At 46.7% G+C, this 15,597-nt stretch overlaps 1 protein-coding gene across 4 annotated transcripts in view; it reads left to right on the top strand.

Annotated features, from left to right (window-relative positions):
* The window catches only part of LOC140384761 (SH3 and multiple ankyrin repeat domains protein 2-like), a 1,513,496-nt gene that overhangs the window by 671,323 nt on the left and 826,576 nt on the right, over window positions 1–15,597 (top strand). The gene's annotated exons all lie outside the window — the stretch shown is intronic.

Raw genomic sequence — 15,597 nt, 5'->3', positions numbered from 1 at the left:
TTCAAAATTGGCCCAGTGAGTTCCTGTTGTTGGAACCTACATCAACCAGAGTTAACAGATCAGGGTCACGCTGATACATATCGTGATTGGTTATGGGACTGCAGAGGTTATGAAATCTGCTGTCTCCTGGACCTAATGTTGGGTTGGGTTGGTATTGTGGACAACGGAACATTAAAAAGGAGGAAAATATAAATGACGTATTTTCCTTCAGAAAATGCATCTGTGCAGCATAATTTAATGCCTCGAACATTTACTTTTCATTGTCTCACTGGATATGATGAAACCTATTCAAATCCTAATTTAAGTGACAAGGGAAAAACATATTATTCAAGTCTCAATTCAAGTGACCTACTTATCAGTTTGCTCAGGACATTTTCAGTACTTTACACCCAATGAAGTATTATTGATGGGTCAGCGTTTTTGGAATGTCTGATATTTGGAAGCCAAACTGTTCATTTAAGCGGCTCTTAGGCAGGCACATGGACAGCCGTAAATTGAAATTGAAGGGGTGTAGGTTAGGTTGATCTTAGATTAGGATAAATGGTCGGCACAGCATCATAGAACATAGAACATAGAAAATACAGCACAGAACAGGCCCTTCGGCCCACGATGTTGTGCCGAACCTTTGTCCTAGATTAATCATAGATTATCATTGAATTTACAGTGCAGAAGGAGGCCATTCGGCCCTTTGAGTCTGCACCGGCTCTTGGAAAGAGCACCCTACCCAAACTCAACACCTTCACCCAACACCAAGGGCAATTTGGACATTAAGGGCAATTTATCATTGGCCAATTCACCTAACCTGCACATCTTTGGATTGTGGGAGGAAACCGGAGCACCCGGAGGAAACCCACGCAGACACGGGGAGGACGTGCAGACTCCGCACAGTCAGTGACCCAAGCCGGAATCGAACCTGGGACCCTGGAGCTGTGAAGCAATTGTGCTATCCACAATGCTACCGTGCTGCCCTTGAGAACAAATAAATCTACACTATATCATTTAACCGTAATCCATGTACCTATCCAATAGCTGTTTGAAGGTCCCTAATGTTTCCGACTCAACTACTTCCACAGGCAGTGCATTCCATGCCCCCACTACTCTCTGGGTAAAGAACCTACCTCTGATATCCCTCCTATATCTTCCACCTTTCAACTTAAATTTATGTCCCCTTGTAATGGTTTGTTCCACCCGGGGAAAAAGTCTCTGACTGTCTACTCTATCTATTCCCCTGATCATCTTATAAACCTCTATCAAGTCGCCCCTCATCCTTCTCCGTTCTAATGAGAAAAGGCCTAGCACCCTCAACCTTTCCTCGTAAGACCTACTCTCCATTCCAGGCAACATCCTGGTAAATCTTCTTTGCACCTTTTCCAAAGCTTCCACATCCTTCCTAAAATGAGGTGACCAGAACTGTACACAGTACTCCAAATGTGGCCTTACCAAAGTTTTGTACAGCTGCATCATCACCTCACGGCTCTTAAATTCAATCCCTCTGTTAATGAACGCGAGCACACCATAGGCCTTCTTCACAGCTCTATCCACTTGAGTGGCAACTTTCAAAGATGTATGAACATAGACCCCAAGATCTCGCTGCTCCTCCACATTGCCAAGAACTCTACCGTTAACCCTGTATTCCGCATTCATATTTGTCCTTCCAAAATGGACAACCTCACACTTTTCAGGGTTAAACTCCATCTGCCACTTCTCAGCCCAGCTCTGCATCCTATCTATGTCTCTTTGCAGCCGACAACAGCCCTCCTTACTATCCACAACTCCACCAATCTTCGTATCATCTGCAAATTTACTGACCCACCCTTCAACTCCCTCATCCAAGTCATTAATGAAAATCACAAACAGCAGAGGACCCAGAACTGATCCCTGCGGTACGCCACTGGTAACTGGGATCCAGGCTGAATATTTGCTATCCACCACCACTCTCTGACTTCTATCGGTTAGCCAGTTCGTTATCCAACTGGCCAAATTTCCCACTATCCCATGCCTCCTTACTTTCTGCACAAGCCTACCATGGGGAACTTTATCAAATGCCTTACTAAAATCCATGTACACTACATCCACTGCTTTACCTTCATCCACATGCTTGGTCACCTCCTCAAAGAATTCAATAAGATTTGTAAGGCAAGACCTACCCCTCACAATTCCGTGCTGACTATCCCTAATCAAGCAGTGTCTTTCCAGATGCTCAGAAATCCTATCCTTCAGTACCCTTTCCATTACTTTGCCTACCACCGAAGTAAGACTAACTGGCCTGTAATTCCCAGGGTTATCCCTAGTCCCTTTTTTGAACAGGGGCACGACATTCGCCACTCTCCAATCCCCTGGTACCACCCCTGTTGACAGTGAGGACGAAAAGATCATTGCCAACGGCTCTGCAATTTCATCTCTTGCTTCCCATAGAATCCTTGGATATATCCCGTCAGGCCCGGGGGACTTGTCTATCCTCAAGTTTTTCAAAATGCCCAACACATCTTCCTTCCTAACAAGTATTTCCTCGAGCTTACCAATCTGTTTCACACTGTCCTCTCCAACAATATGGCCCCTCTCATTTGTAAATACAGAAGAAAAGTACTCGTTCAAGACCTCTCCTATCTCTTCAGACTCAATACACAATCTCCCGCTACTATCCTTGATCGGACCTACCCTCGCTCTAGTCATTCTCATATTTCTCACATATGTGTAAAAGGCCTTGGGGTTTTCCTTGATCCTACCCGCCAAAGATTGTTCATGCCCTCTCTTAGCTCTCCTAATCCCTTTCTTCAGTTCCCTCCTGGCTATCTTGTATCCCTCCAATGCCCTGTCTGAACCTTGTTTCCTCAGCCTTACATAAGTCACCTTTTTCCTCTTAACAAGACATTCAACCTCATGGGCTGAAGGGCCTGTACTGCGCTGTACTGTTCTATGTAAACAGCCAGCTCTCTCAAACAACAACGTAATGATGACCGGTTGATCTATTCTTTTTGTGGTATTGGTTCAAGAATAAATATTGACCAGAACTCCCTACCTCTGCTCAGAATAATTCCATGTAATATTTTACAGAGGCCAGGCTTTGGTTTAGCCGCTCATCCAAAGGAGAGGGGCGAAAGAATCAGGGAGTGGGCTAGGTCAGGTGTTCTGGATACTTCCATCTGCGCCTCTGAAAATGTCACCACTTATTCCCTGCTTGTGTAAAATTACGGAGCGGGCCACTCATGAATGGATTGGTTGTCCTAACTTAAATGAGGCCACAGCGAACTTTCATTGCAGTGTGAAAATACCTTCACGCTGTCACTAGAAATAAGTTCACTCAGGAAGAGGGTTTAACTGACTTTTGTACTCTGGAAAATGGAAGAAAAACACACTTTTCAAAGCCCTGATGATTTTCTCCAGCAATAGTGCCCCGGAAATGAATCTTCAATTCCTGCTGACACCAATCCTTGATGGTTAACCACCTTACGAAGGTAGGAGTTGGTCTGCAAAATGCCTGTTTTCTTCTTGCCAAAAATGGGTGCAGAAAACAGCAATTTAGCAATGGGATGCCCTGCATCCAATCTGCATTCAATCTCACTGCCTGATTTGCAGGGTCCATCTTTTAGGAAACCCAGATGGACCGTCAAAATTGACATTAGAACCTTGTGGATGTAAATCAGGGACTGGGCACCCGTGGAAGGACCTCGTTGATAAATTGGTCTCCTCAGGCAGCTACCAGTGAAAGCCATGCCTCGGATGTTGCTTTTTTCCCCCAAATGAACGCCTTCCTGAGGAGGCAGGAGGAGAGATTTGTCCCCGCCCCCAACCCATAGCCACTCCAACCCATTCCCGGTGTACCCGAGGGCTGCTGATGACGAGGTACGCAGCATAACATTGGCCTCTTCTGACGCGCAAACTGTGCACGGAGGAGTAACTGCCGGACACGGCCCTCCCCCAATATGGAGCTGGGGCCTAGGTGTTCTATTCCAGATAGCCAGGTGGTGAGGGATGGAACTGGAGCCCAATCTAACAGATTTATAAGTTTTCATTTGCAGAGACACACACTCCAAGCATTCACCTCCAAACCCAAGAACCACATTTTCAGCCTGGTCCTATTTAGAGGAACACAAGTGAATCCCCAGTTAATCTCACAATCAGAATGTACTTAAAAGCTCAATTAACACCAGGGACCAACATCTCTCAATCCTCAGGCTTCTTGCTTCGCCTGGGTTTACAGAGCTTGAGCTCATGGGTCCAGGCACATTCCTAACCCCAGCATCTTCCAGGGATCTGTGTTTGACTTGCTTCGACTTGCCGTGACATTATTGGCTCCTGTTGTGAATTGAGTGATTTGAAAAGGCAGAAAGCGGATTTACGCGAGAGTGTTATTTACTTTATAAAAAAAAATGACTGCTAATCAGACATATTTACCTTTAAAATATAAAATGGAGACAGGGTGGTCAGATTTTTTTAAATTTTCAACCCAAAAACGAAGCTTTGAGAATCATTCTCAATACCTCCAAACTGATCTGAGAATGGAATGCCATTGTATCTACACTGTATCCAATAGAAAGATGAATCTAATAAGACATATTTTGGCAAGCGCTTAACTTTCCCTTCTGCATATTCAATTAGTGCTCCGTGTCTCCTAGCAACTCCATCCATGGAGACATGCAAATAGCGCAAGGATTCATACAAGGTGGGTGGATGGTTTACTGCCAGGTGAGGGTATTGCAGGGTTCCAGGTATAACTATTGCTGTGCTGAAGAGTTTGGAGTCATCGCCTTGTGAAGGGAATGAGCTTTTCACACTCGGGAGGACAGAAGGCTTAAGGCAACCAATACTTATTCTGAAATAATGAGTATCCTTTTTTTTTGAATTTCCTTCAGATAATGGTGTGATGTACTGTTTGCATAGATCTGTTGTTCAGCCCTGCCCTGTTGACACTGAGCTACTTCATGTTTATGCAAATGGTGTTGGTGGTGGAGGTCTATAGAGTGAGATTTCTGCTTCTTTAGGTGATGGCGTTATCCTAAAAGATGTAACACGTAAAAGCCAAGAGATCTCAGAGAACCGCAGCTTTCGGTATTCGCGGAGCTCTATGATTGGACTTCATCACCTGCGACGTCCATGCACAAGGTCAAAGGACAGTGATTTTTGCAGCAACATTTGCTCGTGTTTATCACCATGTTGAAATGGAATTGAAAGTGGTGGAAATCTGCTGTTTGTGGCATATGTTTAATCTTCCTGTGTATGCATCTTGACATCAAAGTGAGTATAGCTGTGATTTGAATGGTCCCATTGTGTCGTTTCACACTCCCAGTAAGATTACACGTCAATTATTTTGTAAACCTTTCAACAATTTTTTCCTTGCAGTTAGTTCAGCAGGCTTATAATTAAGAGAGATGGCACAAAGGTCACTTTGTAAATGAAAGGGAAGATGGACTGGTGTTTTTTCTATTGGATATGACAGTTTTGCATACGATGAAAACAGCATAAGAACTGGTGTGTGAAATGCATTCAGCACAGAGAGGAAATTTCACGTAGGCATAATTGCTGTTTATGGCATATTTGTAACCTATAATTTCAAAGCTTTGCTGTTTGCAATTCATTTTTTTCTTTGTAGCACCATGGTCTGTGTGAAATAATATAGCCTATCCGAGTTTAGCCAATGCGGAGACAAAATCAACGGAAGCAATGCTAGTCGATTCAGAAACCGAACCCCCCCTCCCCGCCTACCATCCCCCTCTACTCCCCCATCACCCATATGTTAAAATGCTGCCACTGCCAACCGCCCTGCTTCCAGGGGCAGAGCTGGGCAGTAGACAAGGTGCTACTTCCGTGCTGTGGGGCACATCTTCCTCTCGTCGAGCTCATCTCTAGGCAACCAGCCAAAATTAAGCAACTTTTCTGGTACCTCTGGGGACTGGTTTAGCTCAGGTGGCTGGACAGCTGGTTCGTGATGCAGAGCGAGGCCAGCAGCATGGGTTCAATTCCCGAACCGGCTGAGGTTATTCATGAAGGTCCTGCCTTCCCAACCTTGCCCCTCACCTGAGGTGTGGTGATCCTCAGGTTAGATCACCACCAGCCAGCTCTCTCCCTCAAAGGGAAAAGCAACATATGGTCACCTGGGACTATGGTGACTTTAATAGAAACGTGTTCAGTTACTTTGCATCGCTGTCGAGCTCAGTATTTATTCCCCATCCCTCACTGCCCTTGAGAAGTTGGTGCTGAACCTGAATCTTGAATTGCTAGTGGAGATACACCATCAGTGCTGGCAGAGAGGGAGGGATTCCATGATGTTGACCCAGTGACAGTGAAGGATGTCGATGTCCTTCCAAGTCATGATGGTGTGTGACGTGGAGGGAATTTAACCTTGTGTTGTTCCCGTGCTCGGGAAAGGGAAGTTGCAGTAGTCAAGGCAGGTCTGTGATGGAATGGAAGGCAGGAGAGAGTAAATAAGCAAAAGTGCAATGATGCACTTAATAGTGTAAAGGACCAGAATTGTCTCCAGAGGAGGCAGGAATGGCAACCGCAGGATCATTACGGACATCTACTGTCCAAGAAAATGGGAGCAGTGGTTTTGATCTAAAGTTGTTGAACTCAATACTCAGCTTAGCATGTCAGAAGAGTTGTGTGAACTCAAAACATTAATTCTGTTTCTCACCCCACTGCCTGACCTGCTGCGATTTCCCAGCATTTTCTGCTTTTAGTTCAGAGTTCCTGCCTCTGCAGTATTTTGCTTTTATATAATTATGGCAGAATTCCAGTTTGCTGTAAGAAAGTTTGTGTTGTATCTAATCCTTCTCATAAGAACTTTTTTTTCGTACACACTCATGAAATGTGGGCATTACTGCTCAGTCCAGAATCTGTTGCCCATCCCTAACTGCCCTTCAGTAGGTGGTGGTGAGCTGCCTTCTTGAACCGCTGCAGTCCACGTGGTGTAGGTGCACCCACTGTGCTGTTAGGGAGGGAGTGCTAGGACTTTGACCCCGTGACAGTGAGGGAACGGCGATATACTTAAAAGTCAGGATGATGTTTGATGGGGACGCTGCACATGGTGGCTTTCCCATGCATCTGCTGCCCCTGTTTTTTGAGATGCCAGAGGATGCTGTCAATGTAACCTCATTGCAATGTTAATGTAAGTCTACTTGTGACAATAAAGATTATTATTATTATCAAATATTAACACGTTGCTGCAGTGCATCTTGAACATGGTACACATGGCTTCCGCTGTGCACCGTTGGCTGAGGGAGGAAGTGAATGGTTAATGTGGTGGGTGACGGGCGTACTGATCAAGTGTCTGCTCTGCCCTGGAATGTGTTGAACCTCTGAAGGGTTATTGAGGCTGCGCATGTCCAGGTAAATGGGGAGTATTCCATCACACTCCTGACTTGGACAGGCTTTGGGAGTCAGGCGGTGAGTTACTTGCCACAAAATTCCTTCTCTCTGACCTGGCTCCTTGAGCCACAGTATTGATATGGATTGTCTACTTAAAGCGCGGAATTCTGCCACGTCCCACCGGGCAGGAGGCCCAGAAATGGGGTTCACGCTGTGTGAATTTACTGTGGAGCCTCCCGCTGGTGCCTGCTCTGGCAACTCCGCAATCCTGCTGGAGGCCTGCATGTAACTGAATTACATCCCACTAATGGTGAAGGTCTGACCGGAATCCCCCCCATGCCCGTTTCTCCGCTTTGCCAGCGGGAAAACCCAGCAGTGCTGAGCATGGCTGGAACAATGTGACGTGCAGAACAAACAAACAAAGAAATGTACAGACCAGGAACAGGCCCTTCGGCCCTCCAAGCCTGTGCTGACCATGCTGCCCGACTAAACTACAATCTTCTACACTTCCTGGGTCCGTATCCCTCTATTCCCATCCTATTCATGTATTTTTCAAGATGCCCCTGAAATGTCACTATCGTCCCTGCTTCCACCACCTCCTCCGGGAGCGAGTTCCAGGCACCCACTACCCTCTGTGTAAAAAACTCGCCTCGTACATCTACTCTAAACTCACCCTGACTCACCCTGAACAATGCCTGGGGCTGCCTCTGGAGTTTGGAATGAAAGCTGCCAGCAGCCCTGGACCCCAGAACACCAGAGCAGTGTTGGGAGGGGTGGGGGGGGGGGGGGGGGGGGGAGCATCTACAGGTGGATCTTCCAGATTCAGGGGGCAATTCAACTAATTGGGAATAAGCTCCCATAGCGAGCCCGTTTAGTCGCGTGTTTCCCGACACTCACAGCACTGAGAGATTCATGGCTATGGAATCTGACTCGTGTTGTACAAGGGGCCTCAGTGGGAGATGCATGGCCAACGCCGCACACAGTTCCGTTTGGTACAGTGGGAAGCTCTGCTCTCCGGAACTCCCCAGTGTAGCAAGAGATTCGGACCCCATTCCGATCTTAGGCCCCCTTAGTGACCCCTGACCACGCCCAGCCTGAATGCACTATGGGGGGGTTCCCCGGACCCCCCAACACCCATGCAGGGCACCCCCATCACACGCGTGTAAAAACTGCTTACTTGGCACCTTGACAGTGCCACCTGGGCACCTTGGCAGTCCAAGGCTGGCACCTAGGTGGTACTGCCAGGGTGCTCAAGTGACACCAGCAGTGCCAAGGTACCAGCCTGCCCAAAGGGCATGCAGCTGGAGCCTCCGATCCCCTGAGAGACCCCCACAAGTGCCATTCTGTCTGGTCCCCATTTGTGGGGACCAGTACTGAACGTCGCTCTCCCGAGGTCTCCGAGGCGAATGGGATGAGTCCCAAAGCCTCAGGTACCTCGGGAATCTGCACTTTAGAGTGAGAAGTCTCACTCTAATATGCAGATTTGACAAAAGGTGATGGTGCCCACAATGGGAGGGATTTATATCGTCTCGAGATCGCATTGGACCTTGCGAGGTGTGGGGAGCTGGTTAGATCTAGGGAGCGGGATCTCCCGGCTCTAGCCACGCTGCGCTGTGGCGAGCTGCTTTTCCTGTGCAAATGGCCCTCAGTGTCATCGAAGAGGTCCATCTTCCAGCCTCAGAATGTTTCTGCTGATCCATATTCTCTCTCAGGATGTCGGTCTTCTTTCTTCAATGGTGGGTCAGTGATGTTAGGAACATTTTCAATATGGAGCTCAGGTACAACAGCAGACTGTGCAACATCCGACCTGCCCCGCAACGGGTTACACCCCAAAACACCCAGTCACATCGTTAATTAGGTAGGGACTGATGACTTGCTGTGTTTTCCTGCTGGTCTGCGGGCGAGATTCAGTGCGCTCTAGTTTAAGTCCGCTGAACAACACATTTAATTGGGTGTTTCTCACTGAGAGATATCCCGCTATCCCACAACACTTTGCCTTTTTTTGGCCTCTGGGTGTTTTTCCCTGTCGAGGCTGCATTTAGATGGATTTCCAGCAGGAAAGGCTTCCCTCAGATCAGGGGGGCCATTTTGTCTGGCAGCCCCGACCGCTTCCCCACCCCCCCCTCTCAGGGCGCCCCCCCCCCCCACCCCCCTGCTGAGTTTTTGACCCCCCCCCCCCAAACCTTGGGGAGGCCCCCGGAATGCCTCCTCCTTTCCCACCCCGTGCTTGGCAAGGCCTCCCTAGGCCCGAACCCTGGCACCACCAGCCTGGCACTTTGGCAGTGCAATGGTTCCAGGTACCGGGTGGAGTGCCAGGGTGCCACCCTGCCCTGCCCCCGACAACCCAGGATTGTCCAATGGCCTGGAAGACCCCTGGGGAAAATCTGCCCAAAACATGTTTCTGGTCATTGGTAACCATCCGGGTGGTGGTGCTGAGGATAGGTGGAGAGGAGATGATGCCAGAGCAGGTGGTTAATCAGCAATGGTAATACTGTTGAATATCATGGGGAGATAATTAGACTCTCTCTTGCTGGAGAGAGTCATTCCTGACATTTGTTACATGTGGGCATGAACTGCTTCGACAGCCGCTGAATTGAAAATGGCAATGGATACTGTGGTGGGATTTACTGAGCAGCTTGCTGCGTGTTCCGTGGGTGTGAGAGACAGCCGCCATTGGCCAGCAGTGGAAGCTTCTGGTCCCGCCCTCCTCAAAGGGGTTTCCCGTTGAATGCGCCCGTTGTCGCCGGGAAACCTGTAGCGCGGTGTTTTGTCGGCGGGACTGGAAGATGCCACTGGTGCGAACGAGCGGAAGAGCTCGCCCTACCCATTGAACCTCCCCATTTGACTCTATTACGGAGGGATGGTCCGTGATGATGGAGGGATGGTCCGTGATGATGGAAGGACGGTCCGTGTTGATGGAGGGACGGTCCGTGTTGATGGAGGGACGGTCCGTGATGATGGAGGGACGGTCCGTGATGATGGAGGGACGGTCCGTGATGATGGAGGGACGGTCCGTGATGATGGAAGGACGGTCCGTGATGATGGAGGGACGGTCCGTGATGATGGAGGGACGGTCCGTGATGATGGAGGGATGGTCCGTGATGATGGAGGGGTGGTCCGTGATGATGGAGGGACGGTCCGTGATGATGGAGGGACGGTCCGTGATGATGGAGGGACGGTCCGTGATGATGGACGGACGGTCCGTGATGATGGAAGGATGGTCCGTGATGATGGAGGGACGGTCCGTGATCATGGAGGGACGGTCCGTGATGATGGAGGGGCGGTCCGTGATGATGGAGGGACGGTCCGTGATGATGGAGGGACGGTCCGTGTTGATGGAGGGACGGTCCGTGATGATGGAGGGGTGGTCCGTGATGATGGAGGGACGGTCCGTGATGATGGAGGGACGGTCCGTGATGATGCAGCTGGAGGTGGTGGGGCTACCTAGTTAGGATTGATGAATGCACAAACCTGTTCTCTTCTGCCTTTGCAGTTTGGGTGCTGGGTATATGATATCTCCTTCAACAGTTACCAAACGCAAAAGGTGCAGTTCTAATGAAAAGAGATCCATCCCACAGTGGCCGCCACAACATCACACCTTGGAGATCAGAGCCACAATGTTAGGGTTCCATTGAATGTGGAAGGCACAAAATTGCAACACCTGCTTTGGAGAAGCTTCGAACAATAGAACATAGAACATTACAGCGCAGTACAGGCCCTTCGGCCCTCGATGTTGCACCGATCTGTGAAACCACTCAAAAGCCCATCTACATTATTCGCTTATCGTCCATATGTCTATCCAATGACCATTTGAATGCCCTTAGTGTTGGCGAGTCCACTACTGTTGCAGGCAGGGCATTCCACACCCTTACTACTCTATGAGTAAAGAACCTACCTCTGACATCTGTCTTATATCTATCTCCCCACAGTTTAAAGCTATGTCCCCTCGTGCTAGCCATCACCATCCGAGGAAAAAGGTTCTCACTGTCCACCCTATCTAATCCTCTGATCATCTTGTATGCCTCTATTAAGTCACCTCTTAACCTTCTTCACTCTAGCAAAAACAGCCTCAAGTCCCTCAGCCTTTCCCCATAAGATCTTCCCTCCATACCAGGCAACATTCTGGTAAATCTCCTCTGCACCCTTTCCAATGCTTCCACATCTTTCCTATAATGCGGCGACCAGAATTGCACGCAATACTCCAAATGCGGCCGCACCAGAGTTTTGTACAGCTGCAGCATGACCTCATGGCTCCGAAACTCAATCCCTCTACCAATAAAAGCTTAACACACCGTACACCTTCTTAACAACCCTCTCAACCTGGGTGGCAACTTTCAGGGATCTATGAACATGGACACCGAGATCTCTCTGCTCATCCACACTACCAAGAATCTTACCATTAGCCCAGTACTCTGCATTCCTGTTACTCCTTCCAAAATGAATCACCTCACACTTTTCTGCATTAAACTCCATTTGCCACTTCTCAGCCCAGCTCTGCAGCTTATCCATGTCCCTCTGTAATCTGCAACATCCTTCCGCACTGTCCACAACTCCACCGACTTTACTGTCATCTGCAAATTTACTCACCCATCCTTCCACGCCCTCCTCCAGGTCATTTATAAAAATGACAAACAGCAGTGGCCCCAAAACAGATCCTTGTGGCACACCACTAGTAACTGGACTCCAGTCTGAACACTTCCCATCAACCACCACCCTTTGTCTTCTTCCAGCTAGCCAATTTCTGATCCAAACCTCTAAATCACCCTCAATCCCATGCCTCCGTATTTTCTGCAATTTTCTGCAATAGCCTACCGTGGGGAACCTTATCAAACGCTTTACTGAAATCCATATACACCACATCAACTGCTTTACCCTCATCCACCTGTTTGGTCACCTTCTCAAAGAACTCAATAAGGTTTGTGAGGGTTGACCTACCCTTCACAAAACCGTGTTGACTATCTGTAATCAAATTATTCCTTTCCAGATGATTATACACCCTATCTCTTATAAACCTTTCCAAGACTTTGCCCACAACAGAAGTAAGGCTCACTGGTCTATAGTTACCGGGGTTGTCTCTACTCCCCTTTTTGAACAAGGGGACAACATTTGCTATCCTCCTGTCTTCTGGCACTATTCCTGTAGACAATGACGACATAAAGATCAAAGCCAAAGGCTCTGCAATCTCCTCCCTAGCTTCCCAAAGAATCCTAGGATAAATCCCATCAGGCCCAGGGGACTTATCTATTTTCACACTTTCCAGAATTGCTAACACCTCCTCCTTATGAACCTCAAGTCCTTCTAGTCTAGTAGCCTGAATCTCAGTATTCTCCTCGACAACATTGTCTTTTTCCTGTGTGAATACTGATGAAAAATATTCATTTAGCACCTCTCCTATCTCCTCGGACTCCAAGCACAACTTCCCACTGCTGTCCTTGACTGGCCCTACTCTTACCCTAGTCATTCTTTTATTCCTGACATATCTATAGAAAGCTTTAGGGTTATCTTTGATCCTACCTGCCAAAGACTTCTCATGTCCCCTCCTGGCTCTTCTTGGCTCTCTCTTTAGGTCCTTCCTGGCTAACTTGTAACTCTCGAGCGCCCTAACTGAACTCAGCAGATAATTGGAATATGTGCTGCTATATTCTGTTTATTCTCTGGCCGTTTTATTGAACTCGGCTTTCCAGAAATCCACATTGCGTTCTCTGCATATGAAAGACAAGTTGAAGAAAGAGTACTCTGTGCCTACAGTTATGCCAATTATTCTTTTGGTGGCCAAAGTAGAAGGCGACAACAGAGCTATGATTAGAACAGTTTTATCATTTAATAAATAAATCTCAAACCACCTTGAGAATGCTCACACCTGTAGGAATTGCATTGAATATTATCTATCATATCACTTAGAATCCCTTTAATGCAGATGGAGGGCGTTCAGCCCATCGAGTGTGCACCGAGCCTCTGAAAGCACCCTTCGTAGGCCCGCTCCCCCACTGTAACCCCACCTAACCTACACATCCCTGGACACTAAGGGCAATTTATCAATGCCAATCCACCTAGCCACATCTGGAGGAAACCCACGAACACACGGGGAGGATGCGCAGAGTCCGCACAGACAGTCACCCAAGTCCAGAATTGATCCTGGTCCCTGGAGCTGTGAGGCAGCAGTGCTAACCACTGTGCCACCGTGCTGCCCCATTAAAACTGTGATTTACAACAGACGTTTGAAGTATTTAAACATCTTCTTAAGGGACTAACAAAGGACAGGAAATTTTTACATACTGAGGAACAAACAGTTTACATGTTTAGTTTAATAACTTGAATGCAAATCATTACACCTTTGTGATTAAATAAATCAGTGCAGGGAAATGAATCTTGATGAACAGATTCATATCTTTACAAATTAATTTTGCATGGGATGTATTTAAAAAATGGTGGTAAATAGATTAACAAACTGCTGGATTAATCAGTCAATTAAGATTTGCTTGGCTTTTTAAAAATTTGGTGATGTTTCAAGCAAACCATTTTGGAATGCATACATTAACAGGGTGGGTTAACTATTATTCCCTCCATAGACGCCTTGACCCATTTGTTTGCACTAGATTATCAATTCAGTGCTTAATAAAATACAGCGTATAAAGACTGTGCTGGCTTTCACATGACTAATACTTTGAAACGCAGCAAGGCTTCGAACAGCTCCAGTCGATGCACAGTCGGTCCCCAGCTGACAGACAGAATGTGGGGTCGGCATTCTCACAAGAATTCGCCTGGATTTTACATGCCCAGATATATTTGCAACCACTCCGTGCCCAGGAACCTGCTGTTATTTTTGGGGTTCTGGCAACTAAAGCATATCGAAACTGGGTAGTGGAGAGCTGAAAGTGGGGAAATATGAAGTCTTTGTTGAATGCCTTAAAGATAGAAGGTAAGCAGGCTGAGCTAAAAATATACATATTCTAGCAAACATAAGGAGGGATCTGGAATTATGATGATGCAATGTTCAGATTTTAAATGAAGCTCTATATGGATATTTCAAATAACTTCTCACCATTACCATTTTTTTACAAAATGTTTGATCAATATTCAATTTGATCATTTCATATCGGTGAGTTAATTGAGCAAGGCATACTTCTCTCTGTCGCGCAACTTCGCACGTTACTGGATTTGACACCCAGTGCTTGCAACTGATTGATAAAAAGGGGGAAGAGGTGACTTGCCCAGTTACTTATTGTGACTGGGAGCGTGAGGCAGTACAACTGTGACTATCTTGAGAGATTAAATTATATTGCAACTGTGAGAATTAGCTGGGGGAAATGTGGTTTATTATTCATGTACCCTTTAAGAAACAAGTTTCTAATCAGTGGAACAGGATTGTTAAATGCTTGAATGCAGGCGTGTAATGTTTTTGGCAGGTCAGCACCCAATTAATTAATTCATTATAATTTCATTGGAACAGAACAGTTAAATTTAGCCTTTTTAATCTGTATCTGACATTAATATTCAAATAAAATTGCATAATAAGGCTATTCAAATATAAAACCCTACAGTGCAACATACTGAATTTAACAAAAGAATTACAACAATCTCAGAAATCTTCAGAGGGACATAGGTTGATATTGTGATAGAACACTTGGAGGTGATGCACAGGAGCATTTAAGCAGCTTCGTTGCCTCTGGGATTATCATTTTATGCGCAAATCTAGTTTCAAGTGTGATTTTTTTTTTAAAATACAAGAGTTGCTTGATCAATAATGCAGAATGTTGATCCAGAGAGCTGATCACTGGCAGAAGCCTTCTGGTACTGGTGTGTGATTGTGACAGTGAGCATGTGGATTAATGGATGGGAAAGAGTTTGAGACACCCACATACCTGATGCCTACGCGTTACAGAGCCGGAAAGACAAATTATTCCAGAGAACGGAAGTCAGTTTGAGGTGTGGAAAAAGTCTTTTAACAATAATCATTGAAATTAAGAAGCTTCACACTGTTGAACCTTGCTGTCACTAGAGCAAATAGAAATCTATGGAAAAGGGCAATAAATAAATTGTAGCTATGGAGCGAAATGTACCACAAAATGAGGATGATATCCCAACTCCCAATCTGAACATTTTGCCTGAGAGTGCAGCAAAGACGGAAATTGACATTTTTAGGATGTTTCAAACTGACCTGTACAACCCTAATCCAGAGGCACTGCCTCAATGAAACCTTCACCAGTTCCTACACTGAGCTGATCTGAGAAATGGTCCATCGTCTAGAAGACCACTGAGAAAGTGGAGTTCATTGGCGGGGGCTTCAACTCT

The sequence above is a fragment of the Scyliorhinus torazame genome, chromosome 10 (genome assembly GCF_047496885.1).
Source record: "Scyliorhinus torazame isolate Kashiwa2021f chromosome 10, sScyTor2.1, whole genome shotgun sequence".
NCBI classification, from domain to species: Eukaryota; Metazoa; Chordata; class Chondrichthyes; order Carcharhiniformes; family Scyliorhinidae; genus Scyliorhinus; species Scyliorhinus torazame.
This window is presented reverse-complemented; position numbering and strand designations above follow the sequence as displayed.